The sequence below is a fragment of the Canis lupus genome, chromosome Y (assembly GCF_048164855.1).
Source record: "Canis lupus baileyi chromosome Y, mCanLup2.hap1, whole genome shotgun sequence".
In the NCBI taxonomy this organism is placed as follows: domain Eukaryota; kingdom Metazoa; phylum Chordata; class Mammalia; order Carnivora; family Canidae; genus Canis; species Canis lupus.
Genome location: NC_132877.1, coordinates 2,227,088 through 2,243,974, shown reverse-complemented (window position 1 = coordinate 2,243,974; position 16,887 = coordinate 2,227,088).

Below are 16,887 nucleotides of genomic sequence, written 5' to 3'. Positions count from 1 at the left end.
TCTTCCATATTGCCAAACCACCGTCTTCACTAAGCCCTGCATTGAGATTAAAAATTTGAGTGCCTTTGATCATAACATTCAAGCATCGGTTCAGATAAAAATAATGTACTGGAAATCCCCTTACATTGATGGTCCATTATTGCAAGCATTTCATGAATGTGTTAATGAGGGCTCATCACTGACAATGGAATACATGGAATTGAACTCTAAGTAGAGATAACACGTTACAGATTATTGTGTGGTTCAAACTTTGTGGTTTTTTTTTTTTTTTTTTTTTTTTTTTTTAGAGAGAGAGGAGTGAGTGCCATTTCAAGCCATCCCTTGAAATAAATATGGCACTGACCAGTGGGACAATCCACTTGCCAGCTTCAGAAGCCCCAGAATGACACAGTAGGATATGTATATTGTTATTATATTATTATATTATAGGATTCTTTTCTTTTATGTGTGTATTAAAAATGAACATCACTGGGACACATATATATATATTTATGCATGAGCATAAATGTTGAATTGAATTAACATAAGACTGATGAGGTCATAGACAGCTGTATGTGCGTGTAATGTGTATGCAGGTATATACATATACCTATGTGTCTATATATCCGTGTGTATATGCAAACAGTGTGTGCACATATATGTGTGTGAGTGTATATATATACACTTATTTTCTTTTTTTTAATTTTTATTTATTTATGATAGTCACAGAGAGAGAGAGAGAGAGGAGCAGAGACACAGGCAGAGGGAGAAGCAGGCTCCATGCACCGGGAGCCCGCTGTGGGACTCGATCCCGGGTCTCCAGGATCGCGCCCAGGGCCAAAGGCAGGCGCTAAACCGCTGTGCCACCCAGGGATCCCTATACACATATTTTCATGGATACACACCATACGTAATATCTATAATACACACACACACATAACACAGGTGCTTTTCATATTCAAAAAGTGCCATTGGGAAGTCATCATGAAAATCAATGTTTAGAATTTATGAATAAACCTCCAGCTTAAAGATTTTTAACTCTGTGATTCTACAATGTTCCTTTGCATCATGTCGAGGGCTTGAGTTTGGAGCCATTTCACATGGCACTTATTCGTGAAAATAAAATACAGCCCTAGCAGACATTCACCAACTAACTTTTAGAAGCCAACTCTACTTAATCTACTTGCAAAAATATAGGCTAATCAATATTGTGTTGATGAAGAGTCGGGAAGTCCATGCAAGAGTAGCCTTAGGCTCTTCCTACGTGCTTCTTGGATATATTCAACTGAAGTGAAGAATCGCACTGCTGATCTATCCTGAATTTTTGTTATTTTCATTCATGGTTGTTTATGTCCCATTAATACTGTAAATCTTGGTTTGGAGGCATTTCCTAGGGCTACTTTGTGACACGGCACATCCCGCATTACGCTTCGCCCTCTTCAACCAACTCTGTTTAAAAGCATTTTATAGCAAGACCTGTGAAATGGAAGGGGAATAATATTAGCAGTGTTTCTGATGAAATGCTTTTAGTTGAGGTTTTAAGGATTGATTAATTCACTCGAATCGCATAAAAGCCAACATGAAACGTAAGGTTCTCAGAGTGCAAACTTCAGCGCGGCTATCTTAAAACCCGATCTTTCTGACAGCGAGGCTTAGAAATCAGGAGGATTTGATGAATTCCAATCCGGTCCTTTGTTAATGGACTACATCTGATGCAGCAGGTCCCGAGAGCATGCTATCACTTTATATTCTGTTCGGCAGGAAGAAAAGAACATTCTGTATTCAGCATTACTCTTCCTGCAAATGTAATTGTGCCTCCAAAATGTAAGTGGGGTTTCGTGCTTGTAAAATGCGACATGCATTAAAACGAGCATTTAGTGGAACTGGGCATGGTGTCATTTCAATAAAAATACATGAATTTGTCTCAATTATCCTCTCTCCCCCCACCTTTTTTTTTTTTTTTTTTGCAGAGTATCTAGCTTTGTGTTGCTTCTTTTTCTTAAGACTTTATTTACTTGAGAGAGAGAGAGAGAGAGACAGAGAGAGACACAGAGAACGTGAGCGGGCAGGAGGGGACAGAGGGAGAAGGAGAAGCAGGCTCCCCCTGAGCAGGGAGCCGGATGCAGGGACTCAACTCCAAGACCCTGAGATCATGACCTGAACCGAAGGCAGACGCTTAACTGACTGAGCCACTAGGTGCCCCTAGTATTGCTTTTATTTGGCTAAAGTTAAACACAATATTATGCAAAAATATAAAAATAATAAAGAATCTACTTGTATAACTTTACAAATGTATTTGATGCCTTTTTGTAGGGACTGATCTCCTTGGTTATTTTTTTTAATTGAGAAAAGTAGCCCAATTTTTTGGACCATTTTTACTTCCATGAAAAAAATATATAGTATAATTTATATAATTTTCTATTCATTCAAGTACATAACATGTGTATACACATATGTATATACGTACATATGTTTACCAGTTATAGATGTATCGTGTCATGCATCTCTCTATATCCACACGTATAAACGGACATATAGGTCGATACAAAATGTTACCTGTCATCAATAATTATACCGTTCGGAAAGCTCTGAGGGTGATTAGCTATTGCACTTTAATTAACAAATACTTTATGGCCAAAAAAATAGCTCATCATCATCGGAGCTTTCTGCAAGTTATAACCACTGATGACAGATAACACTTTATATCGACTTATATGTCCGTTTGTATGTGTACGTAGAGAGACATGCGGGACACTATACATAATGAAGTAGTAACCGATACTGTAGTATTGTGTGAACATAATTCTAGATGCTTTATTGTGACATCAGCTTTATTGAGGTGACCTGGAACCCAACCAGCAAGCTCTCCGAGGTACGCCTATAAAGTTAAAGGACATAGGCCATATTGGTTTATTGGAAGCATATCAATAACTTTATGGTCTGGGACGTCTGGGTGGCTCAGCTGTTGAGCGTCTGCCTTTCACTCAGGGTGGATCCAGGGGTCCCAGGATCGAGTCCCACATCGGGCTCCCTGCATGGAGCCTGCTTCTCTCTCTGCCTGTGTCTCCGCCTCTCTCTGTGTCTTTCATGAATAAATAAAGTCTAAAAAATAAAATAAAATAACTTTATGGTCTTTGCTTTGCAATGTGTTAGCCCTCGCGTTTTATATGTCCAAACAAGGGCTGAAGCGTTGACACTAACTTTTGTTAAATAGGATGAATCATTACAGAAGTTTGTTTAAAAACGCTTACCCACTCAAATATGGTCAAAAGAAAGAGAGATTTGAATGTTTCAGAGTCTTTATAATAAGATATTTGACATTCCTTACCAGCTGAACAGTGGATGTAAGAAACATAGTTTCAAAGTTTAGATGCATCCCTTTTTGTTCAGATACGTGGGGACACCTGTCATCATATCCTTGGGAAGACTTTTATTAAACATGCACCATAAATCAGACACTTTAAAAATCACGCAGCGCATTCAGGCTTTTGTGCTATGGAGAGAATTGAAATCCTTGATATTTTCCTCAAAACTATAATAATTATAATGATAATTTTTCAACATCATGGCTTCATCTCGCTATGGCCATTCTGTCTCCGCTCTGCATTGCTATCTACTGACCCCAACGTTATGCCTTAACCTGATTTAATCTGGATTTCACATCGTCAAGGCATCGACACCACGTTTGCTAAGCTTTCTGATTACCTAATTTTCAAACTCAATGAACAGCAAATCATTGCTAATATTGTTGCACTTCCCTGGAATATCTTTCCTACCTACAACCATCAACATTCTAGACGTTCCCACATGAAAGCTTCTCCTCTCACATCCTACTCTTGGCAAGAAGGACTATATTAATTATACATAGAAAGGATTAGGAAATGCTCCCTTATCAACCACGTTGATGGGATTATTCACATCTCATGAAGACTATTTTACGGTCTTTTTTTTTTTAATTGAAAGTGGAAGTTCTATAAAACACAATGTACCTGTTGTCTTTGAAGCTTGCAAAACGAGCAAAACCATTTATCTCCATATGCCTTGTGTTAGAGCTATTTATGCACACATCATTCTTCCCCACCTGATAATGAATTCTGGGAGAACAAAGACTATTTTTATTCGTCGATTTATTTCTGACAATCTCTAGCATAATTCAGTCGTCGCTACTTAATAAATGTTGCATTGAATTTCTTTCCCTTCAGATCACATGTTTTCTTATCAGAGAAGGTATTTAATGCACATACAAAGTATACATTCCTGGGGGGGTCTGGGTGGCTCAGGTAAGCATCCAACTCTTGATTTCTGTTCAGATTTTGATGTCAAGGTCATGAGTTCAAGCCCCATATTGGGTTCCATAGGAGTCTGTTTAAAAAAATAATAAGGGGATCCCTGGGTGGCTCAGTGCTTTGTCACCTGCCTTTGGCCCAGGGTGTGATCCTGGAGACCTGGAATCAAGTCCCACATCAGGCTCCCTGAATGGAGCCTGCTTCTCCCTCTGCCTGTGTCTCTGCCTCTCTCTCTCTCTCTCTCTGTGTCTCTCATGAATAAATAAATAAAATCTTTAAACAATAATAATAATAATAAAATAAAACATACATTCCATCTTTCACATTTCCATACTTCAGGAGACCTGCATAATCTTAGAATGCATAAGAATATAATATATGTGAAGTACATTGTATTCAGAGTTAATTTTTCTTAATATATTTTGAATTAGCCCAAGCATCACTGATGTGCGCCATTTAAAATGGCAGTGCGTACTACCTACCACTGGACACAGAAACAAAATTCCCCATGATTGGTATGGTGGGACTCCATACCTTAACATTTTTGGAGGAAAGAGAAGGTTTTGAAGGCAAATCCTAGGCCACTATAAATTCTCCACCTTCCAATGAGGCCAACCCGATACTTGATATTGATCTACTCACATGTTTGGGTATTTTCATATTTTTTTTTAAAGACATGGTTGTATTTATGAGAAAGTGCCTGCACCCACACTGGTAGGCCCCCTCATGACCGAACACAGTGATTACGGCTCATTAGTCTGTTTTGCTACATGGCATGGAGTTAGCCAGATAAAATATGAGATGCAGTTAAATTTGAAGTGTGGATAAACAATATATGTTTTTACTGGAAAAAGTACTTGCCATATACTGCATGGACACATTAACAACAAAAATATTCACTGTGTATCTGAAATTCACATTCAACTGGAAACTTTGTACTTTTATTTGCTGAAAGTGGCAAACATTTGTTGACTCATTGGATGAATGAACAATGTAGTCAAGAGCTGGGGGTGGGGGTGGTGCTGGGTGGCTCAGTAGGTTAAGCATCTGCTTTGGGCTCAAGCCATCTCAGGGTCCTGGGATGGAGCCCTACGTTGGACTCCCTGCTCAGCAGGGCGTCGGCTTCTCCCTGTTTTTCTGCCTCTCCCTCAGCTCATGCTCTTGCTCAAATAAATAAATATTTTTTTTAAAAAAACGCTTAAGGCTTTGGAATCATCCTAAAGGGAAAAATACAATAACCACCATGCAATCACACCCTTTAAAACACACACATGCACGCACACCATGTACTCTAATAAAATTCCTACAATGCATAACTTTTCTCCCAACTTAGCTGGCTTCCAATGCCAGTGTCTTTAAGGAATTTGGAAACAGTTGTTCTCTGCATGATGTTTTTTTTTTAAAGTTTAATCATTCCTCAGGTTTTATTTCTTTAGGCTAAGTTATCCAAATTCTTTGATTACTCTCCTCTGTGTCTGTTAAATATTTCAAAACAATGGTTTTCATTAATATACAATTGATGCTAAAGAAAAATTGGGGAAAGACCAGCTGGCTTAACAACTCTGTGGAAAATAAAGGCTCTTTCTTGCTACTTAATGATAATATTGCATGTTAATGTCTAATCAGAAGAGCTTCTATGAATAATGTGAAGAAGTTAGCATATTAATGAACCCGGCCCATATGCTTAAAAGTTATGAAAGTCACTGCTGGATTTTTATGTAAAATAATAGTCTGTGAAGATAAATATGTTTGGCAGGTTTTTGATAACACAGCCACTGGTCTTTATTAATCTTAGAACTGTGTCATTCAGATATTATCAATTTGGATAGGCTTAGACATCTCAAAGAAAATATTACTTCAGTTTCTTTATTGAAAGAAAGTGGAAGTCAGATAAAAGACATTATAGCTATAAAATCTCAGGAGTTTGGCAGAAGTACACAACAGCTTTGGAATGCTAATGCCACGCCACAAATAACACTCGAAGGTAATTCCACTCAGAGGTTTGGAAGCGTCGAGTACCGAAAAGTCTAATTAGTACAGCTAATGTGGATGATTAAACGAAGGCTTCTCTGGAGTGAATTCTAAAACTGTGAATTTTTTTTTCTGGCAGAATTTAAAAAAAAAGAGCTAGCAAAAGAAAACAAGTCTGAAATATCATCTTTGGTACAGCCATAAAGAATACACTCGACGCCTCTCACATTTGTCTGAGTCGGTCAAATACAAAGCCTGTCTCAGATCCTGACATTAAAATATGCGTAAACTGGTAATTGTTTCGACAATCATGATAAATCTGTTGCTCGTATCATTGGCTACATGGAGGGATTACTCTTTCTGCAATATCCTCAGTGATTTCTAACTAGGATTAATGATGGGATACAGAAAGAAAGCAGCGCCCAACACATTCAAATAGGGCTCTTACAAAGAGCAAACAGGACGGGTCTTTAAAAATAAGATATTGGACACAGGATGAACAATAAACATTTCCAGATGTTGATTCTCCTGTAATAATAAATGCAATCCAGGCAACCATAAAAACATGCACATATTACATTTATGGAGCTTGGGAGGATGATATTAAATTTTCTATGGAAAAAATGTGTGAGAATAATTAGAAATACACTAAAAAGAGAAAAAAACAACAACAATGTGATTGAGAAGTAGCCCTACCAGACACTGAAATAGTACAGGATCTCTATTCTTTTTTTATATAATAAAAAATAAATAAATAAGTGGAGTCAAAGAGAAAGTTCATAACTAAGCTCAAATATAAATGTGAATGTGCATAAAACAGCATCTCAAGTTATTGAGCAGAGATTTACTTTTTACTACATAGTGTTGGGGCAACTTGTTAGACATTCGGGAAACAATTGGCATGAGTTATGTATTTCACACCAAAGGAAGGATGACACTCTGGATGAAGACACTAAATGCTAAAAGAAAAATACTAAAAAAAAAGGAAGAGAGAGAAATAAAATTATTAGTGCCAAAAGATAATATGAGTAAATTCCTTTTCATAACTATGACTAAATACCCAGATATGTCAGTTTTTAAAAAATCCTATGTTCCAAGTGTTTTTGAATGACAAAACAGACAGACAAAAACCAAGCAGACAAACAAAAAACCCAAACCCAGATACTATTAACAGTCAAAACACAACTTGCAAAAATAAGGAAAATAGTCACAACATAGATCATAGATTAAGTGCTACATAAACCTAATATATAAAATTTTTCTGTAAATTGAGGAAAAAACAACTAAAATCTTTTTTTAATTGGCCAAAAATCACTAATAAGAATATATTTACAATATGGCCCTTGATTAGAGGAAAAAAATGCTCAGGCCCACTAGAATTAAACATTCACCAGAAGGCCAATTCCCTCCTAAAACTTTTCTGAAAATTTGCTGTGGCTCTGAGGAAACTTCAGTCTTCACAGGTTTCCAGGGAACCCAAATTTTTGCAACCCCTTTGAAGACAAATTTGGAGATATCTAAAAAAACATTAAAGCAAAGAAAACAGCAAACAACAATGACAAAATCATTATGAATTCCTTTACTTTTAAGCCATCAAAGGCAGTCCTCAGAATTTACCCTGAAGATATGCCTCCAACAGTATGAAAACACACACCCCAAAGGAGACTCATTGTAGCACTGTTTGAAATTACAAAATATTGAGGAAAAAGCCCTCAAATGTCCATATATATGAGGGTGTTTGAATAAACTATACACACAATTAGGAGATGGAATCAAAGAGAAGTTTTAAAAGGTTCTTTTGAGATAGCATGGAAAATTATCAGATAATATTGCTAAGTTAAAAAAGCAAAGGATGGAAGAGTAACGCAGTCTCTCTCTAGTGCACACACGCAAAATCGAAAAAGTAAAGTGGAAAATGAGAAGGTTCATTTGTAAAGAAAGTAATACAACAAGAATAAAGCAGAAAGTACTAATATATGTCATGTTTGAGGGTGAAGCTAAACAAGATGGAAAGATCGGTGAAGTGGGGATGAGTAACAAGGCATTGATGGCAGTAACCCTTGTCTGAGTATGCCTTTTTAAAATAATTATTACTTGTATTTTTTTATGTCTATATATTTATTTTTTGAATAGGCTCCATGCTCAATGTGGGGCTTGAACTCACAACCCTGAAATCAAGAGTGGGATACTCTACCTACTAAGACAGCCAGGCACCCCAAAATTGTGACTTTTAATACTGTATTATGCATTGCATCCTCAGAAATAGACATAATCAAAAGGAAAGAAGAAGATGAGGGAAAAACATAAAAGTTAATTCAAACAAACACAAATGAACCCAACTCTATTTCCGATGAGTCACATCAGCACATTGAGAGAAGGCAGACAGAAATGTACCTCTGCACAGAATGCCAACTGTCTCCCTGGGTGAATCTAAATGCATGTCCAACTCCCTTTGATGCCACTGGCTGTCACTGGTGTGGATTGGTCATTCTGTAATGGCTTAATGGATATTCTTGGATAGAATAAGTGGGTAAAGGGCACCTCGGTGGCTCAGCCAGTTAATTGGGCAACTCTTGATTTTGACTCAGGTCATGATCTCAGGGTCCTGGGATCAAGCCCCACATCAGGCTCTCTACTCAACAGGGAGTCTTCTTTATCTTCCTCTCCTTTTGCCTCTTCCCCCATTAGTGCTATATCCTTTTTTCTCTCTAAAGTAAATAAATTAATCTTTAAAAATAAAAAAGAACAGGGCGGCCCGGGTGGCTCAGCAGTTTAGCACCACCTTCAGCCCAGGGCCTGCTCCTGGAGTCCTGGGATCAAGTCCCATGTCAGGCTCCCTGCTTGGAGCCTACTTCTCCCTCTGCCTGTGTCTCTGCCTCTCTCTCTCTCTGTCTCTCTGTGTCTCTCATTAATAAATGAATAAAATCTTTAAAAAAATTAAAAAATTTAAAGAAGAACAAATGAGTCAATATCTTGTGGGTAATGGAAATCACTGTGCTCACTGCTGGAGAATAGATTTTAAAAAGATAAAAAAAGAGGAAAGCTAGGAGGAACCTATTAATTAGATTTCATATATGTTGTATATATGATACAATTTATTAATATATTATAGTATATATACATAGCACATGTAATTATAATACAACAAATGCTACATATTTTATATATAACTTTTTTAAGGTGTTTATATGTTATAATATATAGTATTACATACTATATATAATATGTTAATATGTGTTGTGTGTAATTATCTTATACTTATTATTGTGCTTTAATTATATTTATATCATATAATTATTTGCATTAATCTATATTATGTTCTAGGAGAGGATCTACAAGAATGACATCCCCCAGACACCCCACTAGCAATGAGCACACCCATCACCTAGACCATGGTTTCTAATTACCATTCCCCACTAAAAGGAAGTGAGGCAAAAGGCTGATCCCAGTGCTGGGATTATGGAAGAAGCAGAGTACGCCCCTTCATCTTGCTGTGCCAGAAAGTAAGGAAGTGTTCAGACAATGTGTAGGACACACTTGAGGAACTTAGCAGACATCTTGCAGAGACACATACTGACCAAATCTGGGGCAGTGTAGGCATCCAAATAGGTAATAATCTACCTATTCTAAAAGGAATGAATAGGGAGAAAGGGAAAACACTTTCTTGCTAAAGAAAGTAATTGGAATAAACAGAAAAGTGATATAGTTTGAAAATGAGGAAAATAATGTCATTTGTCAACCATCTGAAAATCAATCCCTTCAGGAAAGAACCAACTTGGTGGGTAAAAGTTGGTGCAAAGAAAGATATTTGCCTTCAGAGGATCTCCCCACAAGATATCTGTTAATTGCAAAGGGAAAGTTGGTACCATTACAGAGAGAAATCCATGAACTGAGCCATTGATGCAAATGTCACCAGAAATAGGATAAACACAGGCCAGGTGTCTGTGTCTGCTGATGTGATTCACTGGAAACATCACGTCTATTTTGGGGTACTATCAAAAATGCATAACTTTGCCTGATCACAAAACATCCATCATATCCAAACCAAGGGCATCCTTAAAATAAATAATTCCATCAGCATCTCAAGAGACAAAGCTCAGCAGCCCTTCCAGATCCAAGGAGATTAAAGAAACCTGAGAACAAAATAGGAGCTGGGATCCTGGATGAGAAAATATATAATCCTTCACTTCTGTCATAGAAAAGGAAATAGTGGGACAGTTGGCAAAGGTTGAACAAGGTCTGTGGATTAGAGAATCGTTCTGCACAAGTGATATATAAGGGAATTTCTGTGCCTTTAAAAAAATGCACATTAAAGTTTTTAAGAATGAGTGAAGGTCAAGGTGCCTGGGTGGCTCAGTGGTTGAGAGTGTGCCTTTGGCTCAGGTCAGGATCCGAGGGTCCTGGGAGCCTGCTTCTCCTTCTGCCTGTGTCTCTGGCTCTCTCCCTGTCTCTCATAAGTAAATATCTATAATCTTTTTAAAAAATCAAGAATGAGAGAAGGTTATGTCTACAGCATACTGTGAGTCAGTTATAAAATCACACACATACACATACAGGAAAATGCACAATAGTAAGAAGAGAGATAACTCTCTCTCAAGAAAGGAAACATCTAAGAATTTATGAAGGTCAATTGAATGTCATACATCTCAAGTCAACTACTCTGGAAGCTAGAAGACAATGAATCAAAGTCTTTAATCACTTGAAGAGGGGGAAAATATATTATTTTAACCCAGAAATGTTGTAAGAAGCCAAACATACAACAATTAATGTTTAAAAAATATATAAGAATCCAGAATGTCTCCTTTACATCCCCCCATACACGCTTTTTACATTTAAAATCTGATCATTAAGGAGACCTTCCATCTGAATGAAAAGAAATAAAAGAAATATTAAGCCAGGTCACCAGAAATTGCACCAAATCAGAAGAAGAAATGAAAGCTCAAAGAAAATTATTAGAGAATCCAGCAGACCTTGACACTTGGAAGTGTGTTTGTTTAGCAGCAAAGTTTCAGTGATGTTAAGAATACATTTTCATCTCTGTGAATCCAATTAAAATGTTTAAATGAATAATATTTACATAATATTCAAATACTTTCTTTTATTGAGTTAGAACATTTTTGGAATTCAACCAACCATGAAGCCCAAAAGACTTAATTACATTCCAAAAAAAAAAAAAAAATTGAAAACGTAAAAGTGTCTTTGTAAAAAGCACAAATTGGAAGGAAGAAAAGGTAAACTAATTTTTTCCCATATTTCAGGGGGGAGAAAAATCAGAAACAGATTCCAATGTATCTTAGACTATTTGAGATCATTTGTGAGGTCTGAAATGCTAATTAGCACACACACACACACAAATATATATATAACGTTTGTGTTTTCTTTTGGAGAGTGGGTTCCCTTTTAGATTTCCCTTTAATAAGAGCATTTTGATGAGTTTCCGTGAGCTTTTGAATAATACACATCTCCCAATTTGCAGTAGCGAGGGGTATGAATAACTTATGCGTTTACATGTGTAATATTTGAAATCTCAAAACACCTGTAATTAATTGAAAAGCAGAGTGTCTCCTGCAGGGAAGGGGTGATGAGCCCTGCGATTGGGGTTGCTTACTGGCTTGCAGAAGGCTCTTCCTAGCTTCGGGGTGGGGGGTGAAGGGTAGACAGGTTCCCTAACACTTCCTGGGGCTGCTTTGTAGCCTGTAAACCATGGATGCCGCTCCCCTGAGCTTCCAAAGGTGCTGTGGATAGCCGTCAGCTGAAACCCAGCATAGACTCCACAGTGCTGCCTCAGCAATTTTTGGGGCCTTCCAACTCCAGGCCAAAGCAGATTCGTAGAGATCATGAAATATAAAGCAAGCACTAAAAGCCCTTCTAATAATAGATCAAGGATACTCAGTGGCCCCCATATGTGGCCCTTGTCTCTTGTATACTTTTAAAACAGTTTTTGCGCACTGCAAGAGCTTTGCACATGGATTTTCCCTGTCTACATTTCTACCATCGTAGAAATCAAACCTGAGCATTTGTAAGTGCACATATTAATTTATTTAAAAATAACAACCATGCCCGTGCACGGTACGAAGTATCAGATAACATGCATGAAGGCGGGTGGCGTATTTTCCAAGACAATAGGAATTAGTGAAAAGAATGCCATTCTTGGGACGTTGGGGTGGCTCAGCTGGTGAAGCATCTGCTTTTGGCTCAGGTCATGACCCTGGGGTCCTGTGATGAGGTTTCCTGCTCTTTGGGGAGCCTGCTTCTTCCTCTGCCCCTCCCCTTCCTCATGCTCATTCTCTCTAATAATTTTTTTTTTTTGAAGAATGCCATCCTTTCACATCTTTGCAAATGTTTTAAAGGTCTGGCTTAATGGGAGACACATGGATCCTCCAAAGCTTCTTCTGCAGCCAATCTGTTGCAACATGTTGTTGTGGTTGGCAGATGAACAAAATCTGCGCTCGCGAGGTAGGCAATTAGAAAAGAGAAGGGTACTTTAAGAGCCTTTTGCAGGTTGCTGTGATTTGAAATTACACCAGAGCCCAACAAATAAATGGTAGTTCCTTAAATGTGACGCGCCATATGGGATGTCAAGTCATCATCAAGGAAGTTTTCGTAGTCTGCCCTGCTACAGTCAATAACCGCATCTAGTATGGCTGGCAGTTTAGGGGGCCCTATTATCCATGCACGATTTCATTAATAACATCACACACTGTTCATTTGGAAAACAGTGCTCCCGTGAGTCGTGCCAATTTTGCAGCTTTTGACAGATTTTACCACACGGTAGCCAAACCCACCTATGTTAATAATCACCCCCGATCTGGTCAGAAAGCATCCTTAAATAAGGGGAGGCTGTCCACGTTCCAGCGCTGCACACACGTTGTCCAAATCGCTTTTGTTCACCTGCACATCCAAAGCGATCATTGTCAACAAATGCCGTTGGTTGTTTGCCTTGAAGGGACGGACCCATTTCATTCATTTTTGAGAAAAGGCCCGCCAGACACCAAACCCCGAAAAATGATGCTTTGTCACTCCTTGTGTTCATTCTGGTAAAAAACAAACAAACAACAAAAAACAATGCTGTTCCGTCTTAAAAAGATGGGCACTCAGGGGTCGAGATGTAATCAAGGGAGTGGTTCTGCTTCTCGAAGGACATCCTCAGGTGGAGCTCTCTGGTCACTGTGAGGCAGGATGGCAGAGGATTTCATGACGTCGCGGATGGCTGAGGGCCACTCTTTGTTTTTCTTTTATTCTGGTAAGATCACTTAATACGAGACCTGCCCCCTTGAATTCTTGAATACGTAAGATAACATCTTTTGGAAGAAACAATAACAGGTGTCGGCCACCATGTGGAGAAACCTCTTGCAACCTCTTGCACGGTTGGTGGGAATGCAAACTGGTGCAGCCAATCTAGAAAACACTACGGATGCTCTTCAAAAAATCAAAACTAGGGATCCCTGGGTGGCGCTGCGGTTTAGCGCCTGCCTTTGGCCCGGGGCGTGATCCTGGAGACCCGGGATCGAATCCCACGTCGGGCTCCCGGTGCATGGAGCCTGCTTCTCCCTCTGCCTGTGTCTCTGCCTCTCTCTCTCTCTCTGTGTGACTATCATAAATAAATAAAAATTAAAAAAAAATCAAAACTAGAGCTACCCTATGACCCAGCAATGGCACTACTAGATACAGTTGACCAATAAAACTATATATATAAAGCGTAGAACGTGATAACTTGATATATTACATACACTATGAAATAATTTACGTTATCAGGTGAATTAACACACCCATCACCTCAGACCCCAGGACACTAACTTCATTTACACTAAATCACTATCTTTTTTTTTCTTTTTTTTTTTTTTGCTAAATCACTATCTTTTGTGGCAATGCTGTAAATGTCAACCTGATAAAAAAAATAAATAAATAACTTCTGGGTATTGTCATGAAAATAATCCTGACCTCGCATGTCCCCTGAATAGTTCTCAGTGACCCCAGGGCTCTACGGATAGGCCACACTTTCACAGCCATTGTTCTTTAGGAAAGCCTAGTTAGGAAAAAAAAAAAAGAAAAAAAGAAACCATGCCTTAAAATCCTGAAAAAAAAAAAAAAAAAAAAAAAAAAGATTATAGGAAACAACAAACCTTGCTGGTGATTTAATGAAGATTTTCTTTCCATATGGAAGAGTACGTTCTATTTGCTGGACATGTTGCCTCGTTGAGAAACACATCTCACTTATCCATCAAATATCGATTCAGTGCCAACTGTCCACCACAAAGGAAAGCCCCTGAAACATGCGGGGCTTTCGGGGGAAGAAAACAGCTAAATTGTAAAAACGTAGAGAGAAGTTACATTGTGCCAAGCAAATTAAATTGTTTCTGTGGACAAAGCCACGGTCGCATGTCATCCTCAAAGCCACAGCCACGGGTCCCCTAGGGATTCCCAATCACGGCTTAGATGAGGTTGCCAACATTCTCCTCCTTTGTCAACTTCCAAAGAAATGCGCTCTTTTTTTGGAGTTTCCTTATGGGCTGTATTTGGAGCGCCGCGCTTCCTGTCCAAGCCACATAAAAATGCGACATTCGAGGGTTCCATCTACCATCCCCATTCAGAGAAATGCTTCACATTTGCCCCACCGAAGACATGTTTCCTGGGTTCCATCCTTTCCTTTTTCTTCCTTCTGTATTTCTTCTCTTTTTTTCTTTGCCCTTGACTTGCCCACCGTGAAGCAGGTGTCCCAATGGCGAGCTGACCTGCTGGTGCTCTTTCTGACACCGCAACCTTCTCTTGTGACTGCTCAGAGCCCCGCCACTTCTAATTTGGATCCTGCACCACAAAACATCCCTGTGGGTGTGAGCAGACAGGTGAAGCCCCGCGAATGACTGTAGGATGGATGCCAGGAGGCGGCCAAGGGTGGGGAGCATGTACTTTGAGCAGCAAGGTGAGAATTCCTTAAAAAAAAATTCACACCTGTGTTTGCACTCCATTTAAAGGGGTTCAAAAGCAGCCAGTTTTCACAAACAAAGCCCTTTGCTGTGGCTGAACAAGAAGTGTCTGACTTGAGATGCAGCAAGCAGCCACGGCCATCGGCAGTTTCCTAGACAAGAAGACCGGGTGGGGAGGCCAAATCCTGTGCCATGGGCCTCAATTAACCCTGGAGCCCAGATTCTGCTAAGTTGTGAGACAAATACGGACAGAGTCAGCTGCATGAAAAAACAGCCTTCGCGTGAAACCTGACTGACATTCAATCCCAGTGAATGGACGCAGAGAGTCAAAATCACAGAGACCTACTAGTAGACGCATTCTCACACCACGCGTGTTCTGAAACATGGGATTTTTTTTTTTTTTTGGTAGGCAATGTCACTCCATGTGTGCCTCAATAACTAAAATGATTGTGTGCACATTTGTCAGGGCCCTGGAGTCACATGGTCATGGCTCCCACCTGGGTCTTCAGCTGCCTCTATGGATGAAGGCAATCATGGCGGCCCCATCTCCATCATCAACTGACCATTTTCTCCCAGAGCACCCCCAGGTCCTCTTCCAAAGAGCATGACCACATCTGTCCAGCCTCATGCACGTTGTGGTGCTGAATGTGTTCATTAGCAACCAGCCAGAGTAAAGCACGCTGCGTCCAAGCTGCCCTAACTCTCCCAGTGTCATACATGAATGGAGGCAAGCTTGTTGGAGGTCATGGGAAGGCTCACACACCCCTTGTCATTGGAAGGGACCACAGCAGCCCAAGCACTCAACTCCACACCTACATGCAAGGTAGGCTGCCCGTGCAAATATTTGTAGAGTGCAGGAGTCTGTTTGCAATTTAAAGCATCTCACATTTTCACAAGGTTTCCATAGTGGATTGTATGGTGACATAAAAACCCAGGGCTCTGAGCAGCACGGGTGGCTCAGCATTTTAGTGCTGCCTTCGGCCCAGGGCTTGATCCTGGAGACCCGGGGTTGAGTCCCACGTCGGGCACCCTGCATGGAGCCTGCTTCTCCCTCTGCCCGTGTCTCTACTTCTCTCTCTGTGTGTCTCATAAATAAATAAATAAAATCTTAAAAAAAAAAAAAAAAACCCAGGGCTTCACTTTTGTTTCAGATGCTCAACCAACACTTGGTCATCACCCCACACTTTGGCGCCATCTTCCCCTTTCTTAATTAAAAAAAAAAAAAAAAGGCACGAATTTCCAAGCAGAACACTAAATTTGCAGGCTATAGAAGAAATAGGACACGGGTCCTGGAGGATAAAGGTGATCCCAAATATGAAGGAGACACGATTATCTTTTCTTTGTCCCCTCTTTCTGGCATTATCGCCTCTTATAGAAAAGGGAGCCCTACTAAATTTTGTCATGTCAAATGTATATTTAGTTTAAACACAGTTCTGTCAAGCACCTAACAATGGAAGCAGGTGCTTTTCGAAGTAGGACACGACCATTTCTGCGAGGTAAGAGACCAAAGCAGCCAGTCTGCGGTCCCTGATCCTTCAGAAAGCTGCAGGAGGCTTGCGTGTGCAAACACAAAAGGACAGATGAGCTCTCCTACCAGCAGATGTGAGCCAACCAACCCCTATCTCCATAACTGATGGATTATTGAAACACTATTTTAGGTTTGGATACCGAAACTGTGTTTGCAATGTGAGCATCGAAACTCTTTGCAATTTAAATACTTGAAAGTG